The following is a 23,144-nucleotide window of genomic DNA, read 5'->3' as shown; positions in this document are numbered from 1 at the left end:
TTTTTATGGAGACGCTACCGCTTTCAAGACGCGGTCGAAACAATCTTCCTTATAAATAATCATTAGCCGAAGTTATGGTTCGTTAGGGGCGACGGTGGAAAGAAACAAAATCCAGCCACCCCTTGCAGTGATGCATAATGCCTGGGGAGAGAAATAGCTTCACAGTGAGAGAGAAAGAGAGAGAGAGAGAACGATCTTGAATTTCATTAGCGAGTATCATCGTTTAGGCTGTCTCTAATCGACATCCTTTGACCTCGTATTTATACAAATGAACCGTAAGGATGCCTTCCAGGCGGAAGAAAATTATCGATGGCTTCGTTTCCGCCGTTGGGAAATTATCTCGCCCACTGGATCATCGGGTTCGACGAACGCAATTTTCCTGCACGATGAATCCCCTATGCAGCCACCCTTTCTTTTCGTCGAAATAACAAAATCTAGTAGAAATCCTATTCAAGAAGTTATTTTTCAAAACACTCCACGAAAGAATTGCGTCCGGCTTTCTACGAATAAAGAAACTGGCAAGAAAGAAAAGTTGAACAAAAAACTTGTCAAATGCTAAAAAAGGATTTAATCGAAGAGTTTGCAGTTCCAACGTTTAAATTGTATTTTCATTGAAAGAGAAGGAGAGCAGTGTAAAGGTAACACGTTTCGAAAAGTAATTTGATTTCCATTGATTTTCCGTTATACTGCCGAGTTGCTGCTTTAGTTCTCAAAATTTCACAATTTCTGTCAAAGGAATGCCCGTTCAATTATTACGAACAATCGCTTTGTATGTAATCCAGCAAACTTTATGAACGTAAGCATGTTGATCGCGTGATTGCTCGCTTGGTCGCCTGGCGTTCATGGCGTTGACTCGTTTGTGAGATGTTCGTTACAAAATTACGCGCGGTAGTAGTGGAAGCGGGCGCCGGAAATCGCCTGGAACATGGCCGCGGTTTCTCACGTATGCGCGCGCGTTTCCAATTAAACGAAGATCAATGCCGATGTCGCCGTGTTCGTAATTGATATAACGTGCAGGAGCAACGTTATCGCGCGACCATTCGTACTTATCGGCCGCTGCCAATCACCACTTTCATCCGGGTCGTGTCACCTGTCCAGTTTTCTACAGGACCAGATTACAGGATCTTTCGACCTCGGCCAGGAATATCTTCGACAATCGAGATTCCTATTTCTCCTTGTCGAGAAATTTATCACCCGAACAGATATCGATAGTAAATCACAGAATTGCTGGTTTCGCAATTTGCGCTATATTTAAATGAAACGAAACCGGTAGCTCGTAAGAATTTGTCGAATATTTCTATTTCGATAAACAGTCAGAGGAAAATTGCGCGTCGTGTTAAAAATGAAAAAGAAGCTAAAGCAACACCGTGAGTTTCCACGCGCGACGAAAAAGAAAGACTCGCTCAACGTGGCGGTTAAATAGCGTGGCTTTAATTGTAAATTTAATCAACCGTCTGCGCTTGAAATTGGAATTAAAATTGATAAGCTTCTTTCTCCGAGTGCAATTGCGTTTTTCTCGAAAACCGTACGCTAGGAAAGGTCAGCAACGTGGAACGAGGAAACAATGAAGCGAGAACGGTGAAAATTAGGTTTGATTAGGAAAAATGCTTCGACTCATTCCGGTTATTTCAATGTAATTTACTGCTAAATCAATTTTATGCTAACGTAGCTCCGGTGTAGATAGATGCTAGACGGTGATGTTTCCTTCGAACATCTTCGTTCTATCTGCAATGACGAAACGATCGATACACACGACCATCGGTAACTATTATCACTGCAATCGATGTACGTATAGCTTGCCCTGTCGCCTATCGTACGAGATTACTGTTCAAACAACAGGTGGTTCTGAAAACGGCAATTAATCGAAGGAGGCTATAATTTACGCTCGTCGATAGGTTTTTACTCTTCCCTGGCCTCTTACTTTGTGCCCTCGCGAGAACAAGAAAACGAAGGAAATTATTAATCATCTCTTCGATAGTTCTTCGATCTTCCACGTCGTAACGATCGATCTTCCAAAATGAGGCATCAAAATGAAAATATCAAAGATGTGCAGGATATTTCTCGAGGCACCGGAAAGGAAGCGGATACAGTGCGTCGCGTTAATTTCAGCAAAGGTCTTTCGCCAGGCGAATAAATCTGTCAGCGAGTGAAATGGGCCAGGGGAAACGCGTTTCCTTTGAAATCTCCGAGAGAGACACGAGGAGGGCGGCGAAAATTGTCAAACGATTCGAAATGGATCAGAATCGCGAGCAGCCACATATGAATCGATGTCGTACGACGAGATCGAGTTATATACCGGCCAGGCAAAAACAAGGCGAACACGACGTGGTTACTGGCAAACAGCCGTGAATTGAAATTGCAAACCGCCGGATCGTTACTCGCGTATTTCTAGCCATCGCGATCTCCTCAAAATACATAAGCGGAACCGTGTATAAAAGCTTAGAGAAACGCTTAGGTTGTCGAGTGGATAAAACTATCGATACGTTGCACACGTTACAGCCACGTGTCTAATGTGGTGGTGCTTCCCATTTTCCGCAGAGATAAGGAAGCGTCTAGACGAGCCTAGGTTCGATATCTTCCTGTCGAACCCCATTCTTTTCTCTATAATAATAGTCGATCGCGTAAAACCTCGCGTACGTAAACGTAAATCGCGCGGTGCTTCCATTATTATGCGATAAGTGGATGTACGTGAAATTTGTCTATCCCTTCTCCTTATTTTCTTAGGATACCGTTAAGATTCATCCACTTGTAATGGACATTTAAAATCGCGCACTGTATTAGCATATTCGATTTTCTTTCCATAGCAGAAACGAATAGCAGTGGAGATAAAAAAAATCATTGATCGAAGACTTCCTCGTAAACGAATCTTCGTCGAGAAAAGAATTAGATAACGCGTGCTACATATTCTTAGCCAAAAGAGGCAAATGATGAGAAGAGGAAGAAGTTGAAGCAAACCCAATGGAAATGGAAAGAAAATCCGGAAGTCGAAGTCACGTAGGTAATCCGGGTTTGGTCCGATCATCAGGAAGCGAGCTAACCTGGGGTGTACTCTTGCAATCTGTGAACGTAGTGGAGTAGGTTTCGGCGCGGACGACCGTAGGATTTCCCGCAGGAACATTATCATTTTAGCCGGCGGAGATTGCGGCTCGATTATCGATTCGAGGTGGCTCTCGTCAAGTAATCAAGCGTCGGTATTCGAGGTTGCTCTTTCCTTTCCGTTTTCGCTTGCTCTACCCGTCACGACTTCCGCCGCAACGCCAATTGCTCTAACGAAACGTAAATTCTCCTTTTGGCCCTCGTTTCTCCGGCATCCTTAGCTCGTTAGCCACGATTGGAATTTCTGCGAGCCACGTCGTCATCGAGACTTGTTATATACCAATTGCTAATAAAAATTGCCACAACGTGGCGAAGCTGCGAATATTATTTCATTTGAATGGATAACGAATGACGAAATTAAGGCGAATATATGCAACTTTGGCACGAAGAATACGTGCATTTTATGTAGACACTTGTCAACTACGTTTTTACCATCGATGAAGGAGTAGAACACGCGGTCATAATTATTTCGTGGTTCAGTATCTGCAACAAGAACCACAGAGGAAGAAACAGTTATGGAGAGGGCGAGTAGAACGCAAGCTAAAGTTAGTGGGGTATTTCTAGCCAGAACACCGACCCAAAGCTCAAAGTATAGAGCCACGGTTCGAATGATAAATGGATTTTAATCAAACGCGTTCCTTCAACTGGTCGATTCGAAGGCAGCTTCGATCTGTCGCTTCAGCGCATCGTGTTCGCTGGGCTAATGAAATCTTGAGCTCGTTACACGATCGTGAACCTCGACTCGTTCGAGGAATCGCGCGAATATGCGCGTACCTTTGTCGATGGACAAGATTCCTTCGATCGAAAAGGCTTGTCAATCTCGATCGAGCGTGTTTATTAATTTATCTGTTTAATTGTTTATTTGCTTGTTTGGCCGTTTCAATGGATGGCAAATTGTACGGAAACCTTGGCGAGTTGCGAGGAAAGCAACTCCCTACGGGCCGTAGCAACTTCGTCGACGAGTAATATACTTTTAACTACGTCGTTTGCTTTGTAAAGGCAGCGTGCAAAAGAACAATGCCCTTTGCCGTGAAATTCTGTGCGCCGAGGATAAGAGGAAACGTACAAAACGTTAACAATGGAGGGAACAATAACGCGAACCACATATAGTGGCTCTTTAAGTTGATCTTTTGTAAATTTGTTTCAACATTCAAATGGCCTTTTCAAATCGCTGACGGAGAAGCTTTTTCGTTTGATAAGGAGCTTTCCGGATAATAAGCGGCAGCTAGTTAGCTTAAATCCTATCATTATTGCATTTTGACGATTCTCCGCTAAACGAATTAAATTTAATATTCTTTGCGATATATTTAATGAAACGTGCGTACCTACATATTTTAGACGAAATAAGGGTTATCGGTCGCAAAAGCTTGGACAACGTTTCAGCATAATATAATGAACGAGAAATATATATAAATGAAACTTTATCAACGACAATAATTAGAATTACAAAATTACGCGTTGAAGGCATGACGTGCTAAAACCTGAGACTCGTTAAAATTCCTGAGATCTACCGAAACGTCAGAAACTTCGAAAATTAAGGAGAGAAGCTAGACAGGTTGGCGGAAATGATTCTCGAGCTACGACCTTCAAAGGAATAGTGTAAAGAGAAGGTGAGCCACGTGGCTCGTTCTTCAAGGAGTTAATTACGTTTTGCTCGTTCTTCGTTAATCCAATGGTCGTTCGCGTCCGAAATTTATTGCCACGGAATCAGCGGACGTTTCGCGGAAGATGTTCGTTTTAATCCATGTTTACGTTAATCTCGTACGAACGAGCTTCCGCGTCCTTGTTTGTACGCGCGTTCACGTGTGTCGAAATAACACCGCAGAAAATGATACTGCACGGGCTGGAATATCTCTCAGACGTCACAGCGCTATCACGAGAATCATTCACGCGAAATTTTCAGCCTGATCGAGGAAAGTAGAACGAACGGGCGAAGCAGAAATTCAAAGGCGTCCTATCTTAGAAGAAAGATCGATCTGACTTCGCTGTCTACGTTGACGCGACACTTTGCGCAAGATTAATGGTTTCGGAGATGGTTTGAGAGGTTTAGAGATGAAACGGACTGCTGTTATATTTGAACGATCGGAACACTTTACCGCGTAACATTGAGTTATGTAAATAGGTGTTTGAAATGTTAAATTTCACATAGTTATATCGCGAAGAAACGAAGAAATAGAAGGAATACCAAGTGAATAGGGATACACGTGATATATTCGTAAAAATGTTTCTACAGGTGTACGAATACTTTCCCGAAGTACTTTATATGGCATATATTTCGTACGTCGTATATTTAAGGGGTCGCTAGATGAAACTTGGACGAAAGGATTCCCATATAACGCACGTGTCGAACATTTGCGATCACTTTGTTCCACGTGACACTCCATTTACTCCTCCGCGTTCCACCATCAAAAGAATTATACCCTCGTGACTTTTCCTTCGCCCTCGTATATCATACCATATCTCGCCACATGCTTCGTAATTACTATGCAGGAACACGGACTGAGAATTATATGACGAATCCCATTTAGTGACCGGATGCGAAAGATCGAAAATTTAGTACAAATTCCGTCGATCGCTACGGTCCTCTAGTTTCGTTTCCCGCAACGTTAATTAATCGTGACTAATTCCCCTGAACGTGGCGTTCGCTGGTCGACAGATAAACCGCATTTGTAAAATCGCGTGCGATTTGTGTTGGCGCGTATCCGGTACGGATTACCGACATCAAGATCGACCCAATTGATTGGCCATTCTTGCACCCATATGCGATCGCAGCACCTAATTGCGCTGAATATCGATACCGCTCGTTTCGCGAGGACGCGGTCTTCTTACGGCCACATTCTATGCGCGATCCTACTTAGAGCAGCTATTAACATAATTGCTTTCCACCAGCCGCAGAAGCACGGAACATATTAGCAATTAGAACCTCGCGAAAATCTTCTGCGTTTCGAACGCGAAACACGATCACCCGCGTGGCTTTTTCGAGAAAAAAACGTGTTAATGATCTCGTTAGGGACTGTGTCGATAAATGAAAAAAATGTCTTCCTTTTTAAAAGTAGAGGAACTCTAAGTGGATATTTCGTATTCAAATGGTACTCTTACGGAGGCGATTGTAATGGCCGCGAGAGCAAGCGTAATTAGAAAGCCGAGGCAAGATGCAACGAAGAATGGACAGAGAAAGTGCAACCATCTTCGGTTAAAATTCATTCGGGACGATAATTCGAGGCAACAGGTTGGCAGCATTGATTTTTCGCCGTGGCCGTCGATGCCCGTGGCTTTCGGGGTCATTCTCGGCTCTGACTTGAGGTGACAGCCGAGCTACATTTCAAGGCAGATCGAGGACATTTCGATGAACCGCAAATTATCGACTTTCTCATGCTATCCGCTAACTGACACGAAACCAGCTACGAGCCTGTCAAACTACTCGCGCACGAAATGTGTTAAAAGTTACACGATGGCACGAAATGTGTTTCTCGAAATTGCAACTGGATCACTGTTATTAGACGCGTGGGCACGGAGACACTTGCCGCCTATTACGGCCGAGCAGATCTCATTGAGATCAGCTTCCAGCTCCATTTCACGGGGCCGGCAATTGATTAGGTGAGTGGATCACGTGAGCTTGGCTTAAATAGGATGAGCCGCGGCCAATGGCGCGTGATAGAACAATTTCCTCGTTGTATTTGTGAATAGCATATCGAGAATGTTGAATTGTAATTTTCGTTAACGATAGGCACAAAGTTAACCTGACATTTAGGCTATTTTCCTGAGTTATTTCAGAAATTCTCATTCGTATTTAGGTTAAGAAGGAAAACGGGGTTCTAGATTCTACGTCACAACATCGAGACAACACAGAGAGGAGACGGGACTCACCAGAAACTCTCCGCTGCCGAGGCTCTGCTGTGATCCATCGGGCGTGATGGCTAAATCGGCTACGATCGACGTGGAGAAGCTTCGCCTTGTCTGATGATGACACTTGTGCGGCCCGTTGATTCTCTGGGTCGCGTAGCTGGACACGTTGTTCTCGTTCAATTTCGACGTCCATATCTCTTCCTCCCTTTGCGGCGACTGGCTAATGGTTCGGTGCTTCGTGAACCTTGAGATCCTCTCCGTCTTCACCCAGTCGTGATTAGGTCGCGGCTGTCGAGTAATCGTCTGGAGAGATTTCATAGCGTTAAATCTCGAGAAACCATCTTCCATAGCCGCTGCCCACAGATGATCCGGAAGATCCTTGGATCCGCGTTGAGTTTCCACCGACTGACGATCCGACGAGGAACCCAAGCCCGATGTGGTCGGAGTGTTAGGAAAGAATCTTCGATAGGTGTCCTTTGAGTCCTCGATGTCCGTGGAATAAAAGTCACCGTCCCGTGATTCCAGCGATCGATTGTTCTCGTGCAGGTTCAGCGACGACCCGATACCCGTTGACGTGGTCGAAGTGCGGAAGAACTTCGCCTCGTTTGCGGACGTCCATATCTCGTCCGTGATCGACGAATCGATACCAGTTGAAGTTGTGGGAGTTCTAGGGGTTGGAACCGACATTGTTTCGATATTTTGTGTAAGGACACTTGCGATGGAACCAAAAGACGCGTCATTCTACTCTTGGTTGCATCGCCTTATGTCGCTGTGTAATACGACCCGCGATTATAATATAAAATTGTACAATTGATCTCTGTACAACAACGAAACAGTTAGAGATCGGGGTCAGAATCCAGAACCTCTACCTGTAAGAGAGGTTCCTCTCTTTCCACAGCTCCTCAGGATTGGTGGTCGCGTGGCCCATGGCAGTATTCGTGAGAGTGGAATGATGATTGGCATAGGAACACCTTTGAGGGAAACCCATACCCTCGTCAAGACCAGCCGCCCAGAGTGACTCGAGGGGTAGGTCCTGGGTACCAACCGAGGTGCCCACACCCCTGTTGCCGCCCGTGCCCGCCCCGTGTTTCCCTCCGTTCGAGGGAAACACCCTTTCGGCACCCTGAAGGACGCAGCACATACTCGTGCCACTTCCTCCACCACCGCCGATGACGCCACCCTCCTCCGCCTCCGACCCCCTGGAACCAGAGCTTTGCAGGCAACCTATTGTGACCGAGCTTTTAAGCTGCTCGCAGGCCTCGACCCCTTTTTTACGGGGCTGACGACCTTTCCTCCGTTGGCCTCCCTCTGAACTACGCTGGCCTTGCCAGGCCTGATCTCTTCAGGGTCGACCCTTCATCCTTCCCTCTCTCCTTGTTCTCTTCCTTTGTCCCCTTTTTTTTTTCCTCTTCAATATTTTCCCCGACCTTTGGATTCTTTATTTGCTTAATGGATGAAACGTCCAGTCACCCTCCTACTCGAATATCGCAGTTCTTCTTGACGTTGCTATATTCAAGTGGACAGCAAGATAGGCGGCACCGTATCTAATCGAATAAGAATATGATCGCGTCGTTGCAGAGATTTTTCACGAAACCGTGAAACCCACGCATAGGTGGAAACAGTGCCGAACGAACATAAACTAGCGTCTACTTGAACCATTCTCTTTAATCATTCGAAACACGACTATCTATGACACCTGGCATTCGCGGCTTTCTGATCTCAAAGTCTTCTCGTTTTCTTAGCGATCGAACACTAACGAAGAGTAACGAGACAGCCAATGACGCCTGACCGCGAACCGTTCCACCACTGAAACGGATCCGAATTTCCCGATCGATCGATGCGGCGGGCGCAAACGGTTCGTGCGAGCAAATTGAAAGCCGCGTAATTCGTTATTTACCGACGTTGTTGTCCGTTGCAATTGATCCGAACCGCGAGATGATTTATCGGTGTTCCCTGAGGCCCTATTCACCCGGTACACAGAGCCGACAACCGCGGCGACCAGTCTCCGCAAAGGATTTACGGCTGATGTGGCCGAGTCTCGGGCCACCAGGTCGAACTATGGCTACCTGACTTCCAGCGAGGGGTGGAGATGTTGATATGGCAAGGTGTTTGTAGTCTATTCCAGGGGAAACGGGTCGACTGCTTTGGGGTTTGTTTTCACAATACTGTTTACGACTTTTCGGCCCCTTTTCAAAACCGGAGACGCCCCTGTTTTCCAAAATACAGTGGCTGACGAAAATATTTCAACGTGTGTCATCGAGAACTTTTACGTGTTTATTATGCGTGTGTGTGTGTTGTATAAAATATTCCAAAACGTTTCAGAAAAGACGTCTGCGGGCGTTGGAAAACATGTACTACCACTCTGAATCGAGCTTTCCTTACGAACTCTTTATCAATTTGGAACTTGAAGAATTTTCGAACAACACGATACTTGGTCGCATAAATATTGTAAACGTCGTCAGAATGGACAGACACGGTGTATTATCTGTCTTTGGGAGCGTAATCGAACGGAATTGGTGATATATAGCGAGACCACGAAATTCGCTTTTACCGTGTCCGGTGCGGCTGATGAGGATTTACGAGGTAAAAATGGCCGACGAACGAATAAGGAACGGAGCAGGCTAGGAAACGAGAACTAATGGTCGATACTCGAAAAGTCGGATAATATCGCGGCGCCAGCATTAATAACGCGTTTACCAGCGTTACGCTGATAATTTGCCAAGCGTGTACGATCGCTCGTTCGTATTAGTATAAATTGCATCGCACGCGGAACAGCGAACCGTTATCCTAGGCGAATTTGCATTTCGCTAGATGTCGAGAACGACGAAGGAAACGTGCACAGCAGCGTCGAGATTCGTCGCCGGCGATACCCTCTCGACTCGATCTGATTTTTGCATGCCGAACGCGCGTGTATTCTATACTCGCGCCGTGCTCGATACGCGAACGATTAGCGAATTATCGAGTCGTGCATCGGCGCACCGCGCGTGATTTGCATTCGATCGGGAAAACCGACCGAACGAAAACCGACATTCAGCACGAGAAAGCGAGAAACCTTCGTTTAGAACGTTACGAGCCTCGTGAGCTTCGAAGGATGAAAAGATCTGCGTCTTCGAATAAACGATATTTTAATTTATTTAATTACTTATTTATTCTCGACAGCAGGATCGGTCATGTCGATAACGCGCTGAATAAATGAGAGATCCGATGAAAAATGGACTCTGAATATCTTAGCTTTCTCTTAGTCTCTAGGGTTATAACGTACATCGAACAAACGCTCGACTCGTTCTTCGACGCTTGGATGAAAGGAACAGATTAAAGGGATATGAATATTAAAATGGAAACGGTCTGGTCCAAAAATTCGGTCGCGAATCTCGGATCTACGGTGACCTATTTTATTAAGTCAGCTTTTCATGTACGATACTGAATACAGTTACGAATATACGAGGTGTACACGTACAGAAGAATATTAGATCTCTCGGTGATATAATCCTTTTTCATATACGAATTGAGTCCCTTTCATCGATTTTTAGTGGAATTCCCGAAGGACTTATGCAGTCCTAGCTTGATAACTTCGCGAGTTCTCCGACTCTCCGATACGCTGACTTCACGGTAAATTTTCCTCGGTCTTCCATCAAGGATACTTTCCATTCGCGGATTTTCAATATCCGAAGAATCTTGAAAATGCGAACTGACTCGAATACACTCCTATTGTCAACTGTTCCCGGAGTGAAACGTACACGAATCTTGGCACGCCGGAACCAAGATTCGATCGCTATCCGAGGATCTCAGGAATCGTGTAGTATCGGTGATATCGGTGACGAAGAGGTAGGAATTTCCGATTGTTGTGAAGCACGCGATTTTTTGCTTTATGAAATGGTGGAATCTCAGGAAGCTGCTGTTTTACATACGGCGATGTATGAAAATACTCCAACACTTGTAGACACCCTTTATGTATAAAGTGAGTATAGCATTTCTGTTACAGGAAACATGTTGAAACGTTAGTGAGATTCTAGCAAAGCCGGATTATCACGATTATATTCATAGAGTTTGAAACAGATCTGAAAATTTGTATAGAAATTAAAAGATACTTAGTACAAGCTCGTATTTCGCTGTGACCGTGAAAGTATTTGAACAGTCAATTTATACATTGTATTATAATAATGTAGCGCTATCTTTAACGCTTATTTACGTGCTTAAGATACCTGCTCATGCTGTGTAATAATTTTTTACTAAATACATATCTGCGATAAATATCGCGTACACAGGTTTTCGGATTCGTTGGAAATTTTATCAGTATGATCACGGCAATAACGTGTCTCAATTTCAAAATGTTTTACACTCACACACACGTACATAATTATACGTAAAAGTATTGAAATACTTTCGCGAGCCACTGTGCACTGTCATACATTCATCGAGGATTATCATTGAAATTTAAAAGATGTTCCAATTTTATTCATTTTCGTGTAAGTGGTCTCTATTCTCGGGGAATAATTTATTAACAGGCAACGTCCTATTGCGAGGAAAAAGAAGGTAAATCCTTGGAAGCGCAGCAAAGAAAAGAAGGAGAAGGCTTGAACGTTGAAGCAGAGAATATGGTAAAGCACGACCTCGTTAAATATTTATAAAACCGTCGCGGGTTATAAGTAAAACGACGTATCGGATAACTCGTTTCCGCGAGCTGTGTAGCTGCTGGCTCACGCGTAAAGTCATGATTTCCATTTAATGTCCCATGAATATCGTCCCGTAACCACCGAGAGACCTGGCACGACCGCCATAGTGCCACACTGGAGATCCAGCTCTAACTTTTATCAGCCACGCGGCATGTAGATCACGCACGTATCCGTGTTACACGCAGACGTGTATTGCACGGCGTTTGGTCAACGAGATCGATGGGACTTCCATCGAGGATGTACATGGCCCTTTTAACGACCAGAGAAAACTGGATTTCTGATGTTAGTGGAAAGTATAGGGCGAATGGGAGTACGTATATACCGGGTGTTTCACGTACGATAAGCACTACCGTTCGCAAGAATTTCGATACTTCACTCGATTTGTAGCAACGGTATTCGAAACGTGTATTTAACCAAAGTCTACAAAACAATGTTAAATTAATAATTCGAAGCACTGCTACCTTTTTCTGAATCACTAGAATATAAATTTAAATGAATTACCTACTAAAAGACAGAGCAATGATATATCGTGCTATTTACTGTATGTGTTAGCGCATATATTCACTGTTCAAATATCACTGATTATTTTAACATCGGAAGATTTTTGTGATTACAATTTCTCAGCTAAAATACATCCGATCAAATATAAGCAAACGTTTCGAATGGTGCTGTATCTTACGAAGGATTTGAAGAACGAATGTCACGAAAACAGTTCGTGACAATGAAAAAATGATAAATGAGAGAGACAAATGAGGGTATCCCGCACAACCTCTTTACGTCACAACTGAACGTGTAACGCAATTGTATCGCATGTGCGAATACTTATGAGCAGCGAGAGAAGTTTCCGGACGAATAACCTTTAAAAATTCACGATACTTGGCGATAAATATTCCCCCGCCACTTAATCACAGCGTCGAGCGTCGTTGGTTGGCCGCGTTTTCAATTTCCACGAGCACCGTCCATTTATTTTTACCCCGTCGCTCCTCTCTCTAATCGTTCGCAAAACATGATCGATGCCACCTTCCCTGTCAAACCGGTGTCTGAAATATATCGGCATTTCCGTAGTAAAAAGTCGTGAATTATTTATAAAGCCAAACGACCACAAACCACCTCTCGAAAATCGCCTGTCAATTTCATCGGCAGCGATGGAGTTAATTAAAGAAGAGCCGGATCCAAATGACAAGACGTTGCGAAATATGGATTTGTAGATGCGTATTCTATCTACAGGGTGAATCGCAAAGAGACACTACCGTTCGTAAGCGTGCTAACATGTGTAACGTTTAAAGGGAAGCAGTAAAATTAAAAGTCAATGTAATCAGATAGTGTTGGATTACACGTCGGGTGTAATAATTGCGAAGAAAACAAGCATCGCGGATTTATCTATAATTTCGTAATTAAGATGCGTCTCGTTAAAAATGAGTAAATGTTTGGACGTGGAATGGTGGAAATGTGACGGGCAAAAAATCGACAGGAAATCACGAGCAACGAGACGAAGGTGCGCGGGTGCTCGTAATAAAGGCAATTCCTATGGAATTCCATAGATATAGATAGAGTCGAGCGAGCGTGACAGAGCCTCGAGTAATTTAAATCCTGAAAGTTCACCATGGGCTTCATGCATAATATTTCAAGAGAGGGGAAGATGTCGCGACGGGAGATACTCGTGGTTCTCTTGGAGTACGGAGACGTCCGGGCAAAAGGAATTGCACGAGGACCAGCTTTCTTGTCCTCTCCATTCCTACTCTTTCTCTATTTCTCTCTCTCTCTCTCTCTCTCTCGTGTTCGTTGTTTTAGCCAGCTTCCTGTTTCGTCGGCAACGAGGACATTTATTTTCGCGTTAGATCCGATGGAAACTCGTTGGTTGGCGGCGGCGTCGCGAAAAATACACTTGAATATTCCTCGCAGGTACTTTACCTGTTCTACCTACTGTCTCACTGCCTTTTATTTTCGCCGGTGCGACGTGTGCGTTCTCCACTCTCCAACCCAGCGCTTCTCTACGTAAACATTCGCTTTTAATTTTTATACCTTGTCGAGCTCGAATCCCAGGTGGCGATCGCGAGAGTACGACGAATGAAAATAATGTTTAACGTCTCTGGAAATGACGTGGATTCCGAGGTTCAGGATTTCGCGCGAGTGTGCACGTCCGGGAATATTGGGACGAGTGCGCGAAGCCGCAGAAATTCACGGCGAGTCTCGCAGGTCCTAGCGGTGCGTTCGGGCGTTTGAAAATTGTTTTTTGCCGACCCGTTTCGGTCGGGGCTCTTCCACGCGGCGACAATGCTGGAAAATTAAAGCTGGAAACGAGTCACGCGTCGAATACGTGTCGCTCGTTGACAGCGCGAGTAATATCCAGCTTCGTAGCGTGCCACGTGCCATGTGAACGACTGAAATACATCGGGGACCTTGGAATTCTTGGCAAACACTTTGAAACACGATACGCAGGAATCTCTTAATAAATTACGGAAGCAGACTTTTCTGTTAGAAATGGAGCGGAATAAAGGTAGCTGTAAGATAGAAACGCGACAGGGCCTTTTTCATGCAGTTTAATTCGTCCTAGTTCCAATTTATTTCGGGGTGAAATGTCTAGGTCGGGATACACGCGTAATGGATGCAATTGAACCGCTTTAAATCGCTTTAATTGCTGGTATCACCAGCGGCTCTCCCGATATAATCACGCAGCCCTGACGTTTTCGAAATATACAGCTGATGAAATTGCGCCGGATACGAGCCACGCGGCCATTAATTCTGGGGAAGAAAAGGGGGGGAAACACAGTTCGATTTTCATCCCTACATGTGTTTAATTTCATACTAATCTTATTTTATCGAATAATTTCATTTTACACCCATGTTCTCTTTTTTTTTGCTCTTTGACCGAATAATTTAACTATCTCTCGGAATATGTAGTACGACGTGAAACGCACTGTTAGAGTAGGTAAGGTATATTACAGTTTGAAGGAAATTGGTCGTGAAAGTAAATTCCCATTTACGTGTCTCGATACTTTTGTTGAGCATCGATAGCATCGTGTCGTTTGCAGAGACAGTCGTAGAGAGAGAGCGTGACTCACGGAACGATGCCCGTAGGTGGAAGTGCTCCCGTAAGACCTTTATCGGGGCAATAGTCGGCCAACAACTCGCAGTTATCGTCAATTGCGGCGGTGAGCGGCGCTGATAGGGCTGGGAGAATCACGGGAAGCGGCGGAAGAAGGCGTTCAAGCCAGAAGAAAACCCGTAAAGGGGTAATGGCCGAGTCGTCGTGCCGTCGAACGATTTGTCTTCAATTACGGACAGGTGAGCAAACGTCGATAGGCTACCGCCATATTCTTCGTAAAACCGTAATAAACGCGAGGAAAAACAATAACGCTTCGTCATACTGGAAATAGAAACTACTATCGTGCTATGGAATAAGCATTCGGGATATCGTGTATATTGCACAATATGTAATATGTGAGCAATACTTCAGAGATTGTTTTAACATCTAAAAACAATGAGAAACATTCACTGGTACAGGAGATGTAACGACATTTGTATTTTATCATCTCGTACCTGATTATCTTCACAGGACATCATAAAAAGCTACTACTTTGCATTTATTCGCCTAATCGACAAGAACGCGAGAAAGTCATAACAAATCCATCTCTTGATTTCGATATCGCCCGAACAACTCAGGTTTAGTTTGCCGAAAATAACTGACGGATCTACAGAATTTTATAAAAAAATTCGTTGGTTGGCAGCGAAAGAACTGGAAAAATTTCAAATTTGCTTTTACTTCATGAAACGCTTTACATTTATAATTCCATCGGTTTTGCGTCGGAGGGCAAAATTATTGTTCATATCGCTATGAACCTGGCCTTAGTTTTACGACGCTGTCTCATCTCTAGCTGTTTTCTAACGATACAAGTGGAAGGTCGTACTGCGTTCGCGAGTAACGTTGTATCTTGTGCGTTAAACCTTACAATATCGTTTCAGTAAGATTTCCTTGTCAATTTTTCAAAATGTCTCGTGTAATTTACATTTGTTTTGTTGCACCACTATCAACGCCAAGCAGCGATTTAACCCGACAATCGGATAAAGGGACGATCGATTATTGAATTTTCATCGCGAAATCAAAGTCTCCTGGTTATTTGTAGATATGGTGCGAAAGGGGGGGACAGTTCGATCTAATTCCCGTAAAATACACCGTTTGTTCGAATTTCAACCGCGACACCGATCGAAACACGAAATGTATGCGCGAAATCAACGCGACGGATATTTGCTGGCAGCGTAATTTCGCTGCAACAAACTGCAGCCCCTCTAGCCATGTTACAAGTTACCAACTGCGTTACCGTTTCCGCCCGTACCGGGACCAGATAGCGCCGGCAATTGCCGATACAACTATTACAATATTCAAGTCGTGATAGTTACGGCGCTGCCACAAATTTCAGTTAATAGCTCTTCGTATAAAGGGTGAAAGAGAGATGGAGACGACAGAGTGCGTTAGGGAGAAGAGATTCCGCTATGTATCGTGGTTGTCACGCGCCACGTGTTGCTCTTGGAAAACGTCGCTGGCGGTATCCGCGAAACGAACAACGATGCACGCGCATAGTTAGAGACAACGATGAAAGGGAACGTGTGTTTCTTGGAAAAGTCACTCGATACCGTTTTGTTTCGTAGCTAATGAACTAAAGTAAACTACTCTCGTAACTAATCGTTTCGTAACTAATGAACTAAAATAAAAGATTAGGAATTGCCTGATAAGAGAAGCACGAAAAATATGGTAAAGTTGAATGGACTAGATCATCGATCGTCTATTTTCAATGATCGATGACGACACGCAGTGGATAAACGCGAGTAGAGCTGGAAGATCGGTTTTACGGTCGGAAGGAAAGGCGAGCAACAGACCGAGAGTTATGGTTTTCGCGTTACCTTCGCCGGAATGCTTCGTCGTGTTATCGTTGTTCCTGAAGTGACTCGTAAAGTACAAGGTAGGTCGGTGTACCTCGTCGCGATAACCGAGAACCCGGTAACGAGCGTGCTTGTCTTCTGTATCGTCCATTGTCGAGGCAATCGCGTACATCCAGTTAATTGTCTTTCTCGAACTTCTTAGGCCTTGACTGTCGAAGTCGACGTTACTTTTCAATCACCTCTTTCCGCAATATTAATAAAAACAGCGAGCTATGGTGTAAGCGAGGCAAGTGTCCAAATGATAATTTCGCTCATTCGCCAAAAAACTTACAGAAGTTGGAAGAATTGAAGGTGGTACTCGAACCGAGCCACTCGAACCAGGTGGAAGGAATACGAGGAGCACCTTGTAAAATTCCAAGTAGTCCAAGCACTTTAATTGCATGCAGAAGTTGGCACTCGGTAAGTTTTGAGTAGCCTGGAAGAGCAATTACGTTCGGTTGGCGGGAAAGTGGCTTTTACTTTTAGCTGGATCGATAAAGCGCTCGACGACCTTTGTGCAACGATTAGTCGCAAGCGAGTAATCAATTAGCCATTTAACGTAGCGCAGGCTGGAAAGGTCGATGGCTAGAAAGATGATGGACAGGAGACGCGACGGCGAGTATCTATAACAAACTCTTTGGAGAAACGTCACCTGGTGCTCGTAATTCGGGCATTATTCGGACACAAAGCTATACAAACAAGGGAAATATCGTACAGCGATAGGGAACGCAACTGTCCAACGTATTTTTGGTTGCAATTTTCGTTCGTTCGACTCGACTCGGTTTTTTCCATTTCCTGAAAAATTGAAACACGAATTCGGCGACATTGGATCCTATTCAATTTTTCACCAGGGCGAATATCGAAAATACGGCCGATCTCCTCGCAGCAGCATTGTTTTTCATTGTATGGCGGGCGCAGTTGTTTTTCCCCTGGCTGAAAAGCTCGCGGCGAAAACGAGTTTTCTCCGAGCGAGCGCAGCGATCTCGCAATTCTTATTACGGGGGCTCGTATTTCCCCTGTTGACGTTTCCTGTTATTCTTGCCATTTCCATAGATACCGAGCCGTGGCACAACCTTCCTTTTTAACCGTGCGATCTCGCTCCACCTTCGCATCTTACGTATTCCTGTTTAAATTACACGGTCAGGAACCATGCCACGTATTATTTTCTTTCAACGACGAGATCACTAAAACTGCGATTCCAAATTGCGCAATTCGAATACCTGTCAGTCACGGATTGGTCATTTTCCTGCAGTTGGATACTCAGAAAATTGAATACAAATATTGCGAAAACAAATTCATCGAAATTTTCTGCGTCGCTAAAGAACCGTGTATATTACGCAAATATTTGCGCAGTAATTCAGAAATTGAATAAAGCTGGCCGATCTATCTTGTCGATGCTTTTTATTAAATTCTCTGTATCGTGGCTTTTATCGGCAGGGAAAGCAGCACGGAAAACAAAAGAGAAAATAATTCAAAGCGCACATGCAATTTTCTGGGGTGTAATGCGTCAGCGATAAATAATCGGAAATCCCTGTGTGTCATGGCTGCATCCTGGTAGCAGAGGCTACGTTTGCACTCGGTAAACCCGGCTGCACCTTTCGCGATCCAATTTTCCTCGTTTCGCCCCTTTCCACTTTCTTGTTTTCCTGCCTCGAATTTTCAGGCCAAATTCCGACGGGGAAACACGATCGTGTTCAGCCAGGAGATCCAAGGTCCGCGAGGATGTGATATCGAGAAGAAACGGGATTTATCAGACCTTGCCACCCCCCCTTTTCTACTCCGGAACGTCGAAACGTGACCACAATGTGCGAACCGATGCTCCATTAGGATTAGAAGAAAATCGTGGATCAATCGAGGACGAAGCAATTGCGTTGAAAACGTTTCCACGCGATTACGTTTATCATCTACAGTATGTAAAAATATAAGTAACCGATCGGAGAAAATAAGCCAACAAATCCAAAACTTGAATACACTGTAGCGGCACACGAGCAGCTGATAAAAAACTAACTACGACTTCCTCCCTTCAGGGGGTGTCCTGTATTAGAATGTTCTGAAACTGCGTCTTTTTGTGATTTTTTTTAGAAGGGAAAGAAAGAAATGAAGCTATTGAATTTTGAGGGATGGTTCTATATATAACGAATACAAAAAAAATTTTTTTGAAGTATTATAAAATAAAAATTATAACAAGTTTCTAAGCCTATTTCATAGGCTGCAGTTTTCAATCGGAGGGAAAGATCCACCTCGTAATTTTTGAGCGAAACAAAAAACCAAAAAAAGATTAAATTATTATATATTTTTCTTCTCGATGAACTAAAAAAAAAGGCAGAAAATAGTGTGAAATTAAAAATTTTGGCGGGTTTAAAGAAAAAATGTGTTTTATAAAAAGAGAAAATAAACTTTAAGGTGCTACAACAATTATTTAAATAAACTTTTTGACGAACTTTTTTAGTTCATCGAGAAGAAAAACATATAATAATTTAATCCTTTTTTTGGTTTTTTGTTTCGCTCAAGAATTACGAGGTGGATCTATCCCCAGAAATCTGTTATAATTTTTATTTTTCTTCAAAAAAAATTTTTGTATTCGTTAAATATATATAAAACCATAGCTCAAAATTCAGTAACTTCATTTCTTTCTTTCCTTCTAAAAAAAAATCACGGAAGGACGCTGTTTTAGAACATTCTAATCCAGGACACCGCCTTAAAGCGTATAAGGGCAAAGCGGACCTCTTCTTCTCTTTACAGATGGCATTTTCATACGGCGGTTCTCCACATCAGCAAATAGGAGTTAACAACCATAAAACGCAACCTCTTTCTCAAACACAACTGCGGTCCGCCATGCTTATGCCATGCTTATGGCTTATGCCATTATTATGCCATGTTATGGCAGTGCAACACAGGCTAAGTTGACTGACCCATCCCCTGCCCCTTTAGGAGAAGGGGTCGCTATAAAACAAATTAGAAGACACGAGGAAATAGATTAATGTACAGCGTGAACAGGCATCTTAAAGGCGTAATAAGTGTTAAAGATGGTGAAAATATTGAACGGAAGTTGCATCCCCAACTATGTCCCCAAGACGCGGTAATAATCGCAGGGATATTACATGCTAATTCTCAATTCCGCCGGCTCAATTAGCCACTAACGATCGCTAATTTTCTCTCAGCCAATTAGAATTCCGACGATCCTTGTTCGCTTTCCTCGTCGTGTTCCCTTGTCACGCCGCCGTTTACTGGCACATAATCACTCAACCGCTAGGATATCCATCCGCGGACCGGAGACGTAAGTAGATCAAAGTAGTTTCACGTCGCACGACTTCGGCCCGGGTGCAAGTTAAGACGTTGTTCACGAACCGAGAGAGCAACTCCAACGAAGATTGCTTTCAGTATAATCGCTTCGAAGCCAGTCAGATCAGAACAGCTCGAATTACATAAAAGTTTCTTGGACCGACGCGAATTTCCCTATCAGCGTCGTCGTGTACTCCTAAAATACCTAACATGTAAGAGTTTCTTTTTTAAAGTCTTGTACAAGTATCGGCGTATTTAAGTACAACCTTTGTGTACGTAGGTGGAATGATCGAAGATTTATAAGAAAAGAAAAAGAAGAAAAAACACACAGAGTCAAACGTTTCAATCTCCTCTACTTAAAAGTTCTACAATAGAATTCGTAGCAGCCGAATTCGAGTCTTTACCGAGGACAGCTGCCATTCTATGTGTTTCCCACGAGAAACACCGTAAACTGGAAAATATAAACCTCTTTTATCGTCGTCATTTGTTTTTACAACCCGATTATACAGTTCCGTGTAATTGAGCTATCCAACCGGACAGTTTCTTCGTTACTCGTTATTCTATTCGCTGTCTACGTTGTCGTTGAAACAATCGATGTACTCGTTTTTTCAAGCGAACAGATTGCAGTGATTAGTCGGCGTGACGCAACGGTTCAGCGGAACGTCTTTAAATCGCGCGTCTCGGACTTAGCGAATGATTGAGCTTACAAATCGGAAAGTAACGGTTACTAGGGCGTACGCGTTCATTCGGGAAGCTAGCGGCTCGTTAATCACCGGCTGTCACGTTGTTCGGAGACCGTACTGTCGATTACAGCTTCGCACGAATCTTGTTTTCGTTCGCGAAACGTGCACGCGCGTACGTAGCCTGTTTTGCTGGCGAACGCGACACTCGTAATTGGATACAGCGAGTCCTAAAACAAGTCGTAAAAACTTTCTTCTTCTTGTTCCTCGACCGGTGGTTGTGACTCCTGCGAGCGGCGACCTGTCACGATACCAGCTAATCTCGAAACGGCGCGGAGAAATTTTAATCATTCTTTGACGGAGTTGCGAAAGTTTGTCGGAAGAATGGAATACAGCGGGAAGCGGCGCGATAAATCTTTCATCCTGTCGCTGCCGCGAACCCGCGAAACTTTAAATTCTCATTCGTCTCCGCGGATCCCTTCACTTAGGACGACGATCCAGGAACATTCGAGGGGAGAGTACGATGGAAACGCGTGCGTTTGATGTATTGCCCTAACTTCGTGCCTTTGTTCTCTCCTTCGTTCTTTCAAACGCTAGTTACCGGATTCACGAGCCGTTCGACGGCTTCCTGAATTCCACTACGACCATGAATAATTTATGGTAGTTGGTAGAAAGAGCTAAGTGCGAGAAAAAATTCCACTTGCAGTCGTAAATGTTCGATTATTAGTTTGGATATTTGCGATTAGACTCTGCTAAACGGTGGTCGATGAAGGTGTTCATATGTAAACGAAATGTGCCGTGTCGTTAATATCGTTCGTCGATATCAGCTGTAACAAAGGCTAGTTTACTTAACTAAATGTGAAATCTCTGCAATGATACTCCGTCGAATGGTATCTCGCAAGTGACGTTATTAAAATGTTCCTACAACGGACGTATTAGGTTGTTCAAAAAGTTTCTTTCGTTTCATGAGGTGATAATAGATGAACAACAATTTCTGTTTTATATTATTTTATTGAATTAGATATGATCCATTTCGTTCTATTTCTATTATTACGTTCGCGCATAATTCAATAAACTAATATAAAAGAAAAAACATTGTGCGTGTATTATTGTGAAAGAAACTTTTCAGACAACCTAATAATTAACTCACGGATCGAGATTATCTGTTTTAAATCTTCATCGAGGGATTAGGAACTGAGGAATCGCTTGGAATATGTTCGATGACGAGGAAACAACGTTATCCGAGATTTATGTGTCATCTTCTGTACTTGTTTCCTTGCTGGAGGAGAACCTGACACTATTCGATTCGGGTTTAAATCATTTTTCTCACGAGATATCGTGAAGATATCCTTCGATTCTATTTCCTAAAATAAAAACATCATGAAACCACGGGCCCAACAAACGAATCGATCGTCGAACAGTTCGACGCCTTTGTGCCGACCAAGCGTCTTCCCGTTTAATGGAGTTGCTCGCGCTATCTATCACACGCCAAACGCAAGCGGTGCTTTATCTGACGCTGGAAAGAAAAAAAGCGAAAGAGAAGAGAAGTAAAAGAAAGAAAAGGAGGACGAGAGGAACGAACAATGGCCGGGCGCGGAGAGGTTCTCCGCGACGACAAGAACATAGATCCATAATGGGCCGAATCGAGTGTTCCGACCAGGTGGGGTCGTACAGATGGATTTCAGGGTAAAAAAGGCAAAAGGACGAGCCGGCTGCTTTTTCATCGACCCGATACAACGGACAGCCGTACGCGATTTCCCGGACATTCCCGCGGGACTCGTGAAAACATCGAATACGACGCCTCTCTGTTGCGATAGGAATACAATAACGATTTCGTCCGACCGTCGTACGAGATTTCCCGATGAAAACGGGAAATTCGTTCTTCTTTCACCTGATTCCCGTTATAGTCATCGACAGGGGCTACGGTTACGGTGGATTCACATTCCGAACTATCAGAAGCGATTGAACGAGATACAAAGACATTACTGTCGAAAGTCTTGTCGCGATTGTTGTTTAAAGGAATTGGTACTTTTCTTTCGATCTAATAAAAAGGAAAAATAAAAAACGACAGTACGAGATTCTTTTTGTTCGACGGATTTTAAACTGCTGCTCCATCAAAAAAGCAAGTAGATGTTTAACTGGATCATCGAAGCCTCCCTGCAACGTTTTTGGATTCGACAAGCATTCAACACCGTTTTCGATCAGCGAGGCGCGCCAGGCATTTTAGCGCCAACGTATCCCACGTGGTAGTTGTTTTAATTTTTGCTTTTCCGATTAATCATCGAATGCAAACACGCGTCAGCACCGCGCGATCAACGGCTCGTGGTTATTACGATTTTCACTGGGTGCGACATTTTCTCGTGCGTGAAAACATTTCGCCTGTACATCGATAGAGCCGCGTTATCGTGTTATTCTGCTATTATTCCAGCTGTTTAAAACGATATCGTTTGTTATCCACCGTGCGTATAGCCGGCTCGGAAATAAAAGCGATGGCACGCGACGAGATCTTTCGTGGAATTCGTTGGGAACGCGGCCGGATATCACCGCACGAACCGCCATGGATTCGACAAGGCATGGAAAATGTATTCGTCCTTGTTCTGTATGGAAAACAAAAATAGGTTTGAAATTGCAGGTTTTTCATTTTCACCGG

The 23,144-nt window shown here is 43.8% G+C and overlaps 1 protein-coding gene across 3 annotated transcripts in view; it reads right to left on the bottom strand.

The window, feature by feature from the left end:
- Window positions 1–23,144, bottom strand: part of LOC138185878 (uncharacterized) — a 166,032-nt gene that overhangs the window by 77,642 nt on the left and 65,246 nt on the right. The gene's annotated exons all lie outside the window — the stretch shown is intronic.

The sequence above is a fragment of the Bombus flavifrons genome, chromosome 13 (assembly GCF_040668555.2).
Source record: "Bombus flavifrons isolate JBK064 chromosome 13, iyBomFlav1_principal, whole genome shotgun sequence".
Classification (NCBI taxonomy): domain Eukaryota; kingdom Metazoa; phylum Arthropoda; class Insecta; order Hymenoptera; family Apidae; genus Bombus; species Bombus flavifrons.
The sequence above is the reverse complement of the archived record's forward strand: the minus strand, read 5'-3'. Positions and strand labels throughout refer to the sequence as shown.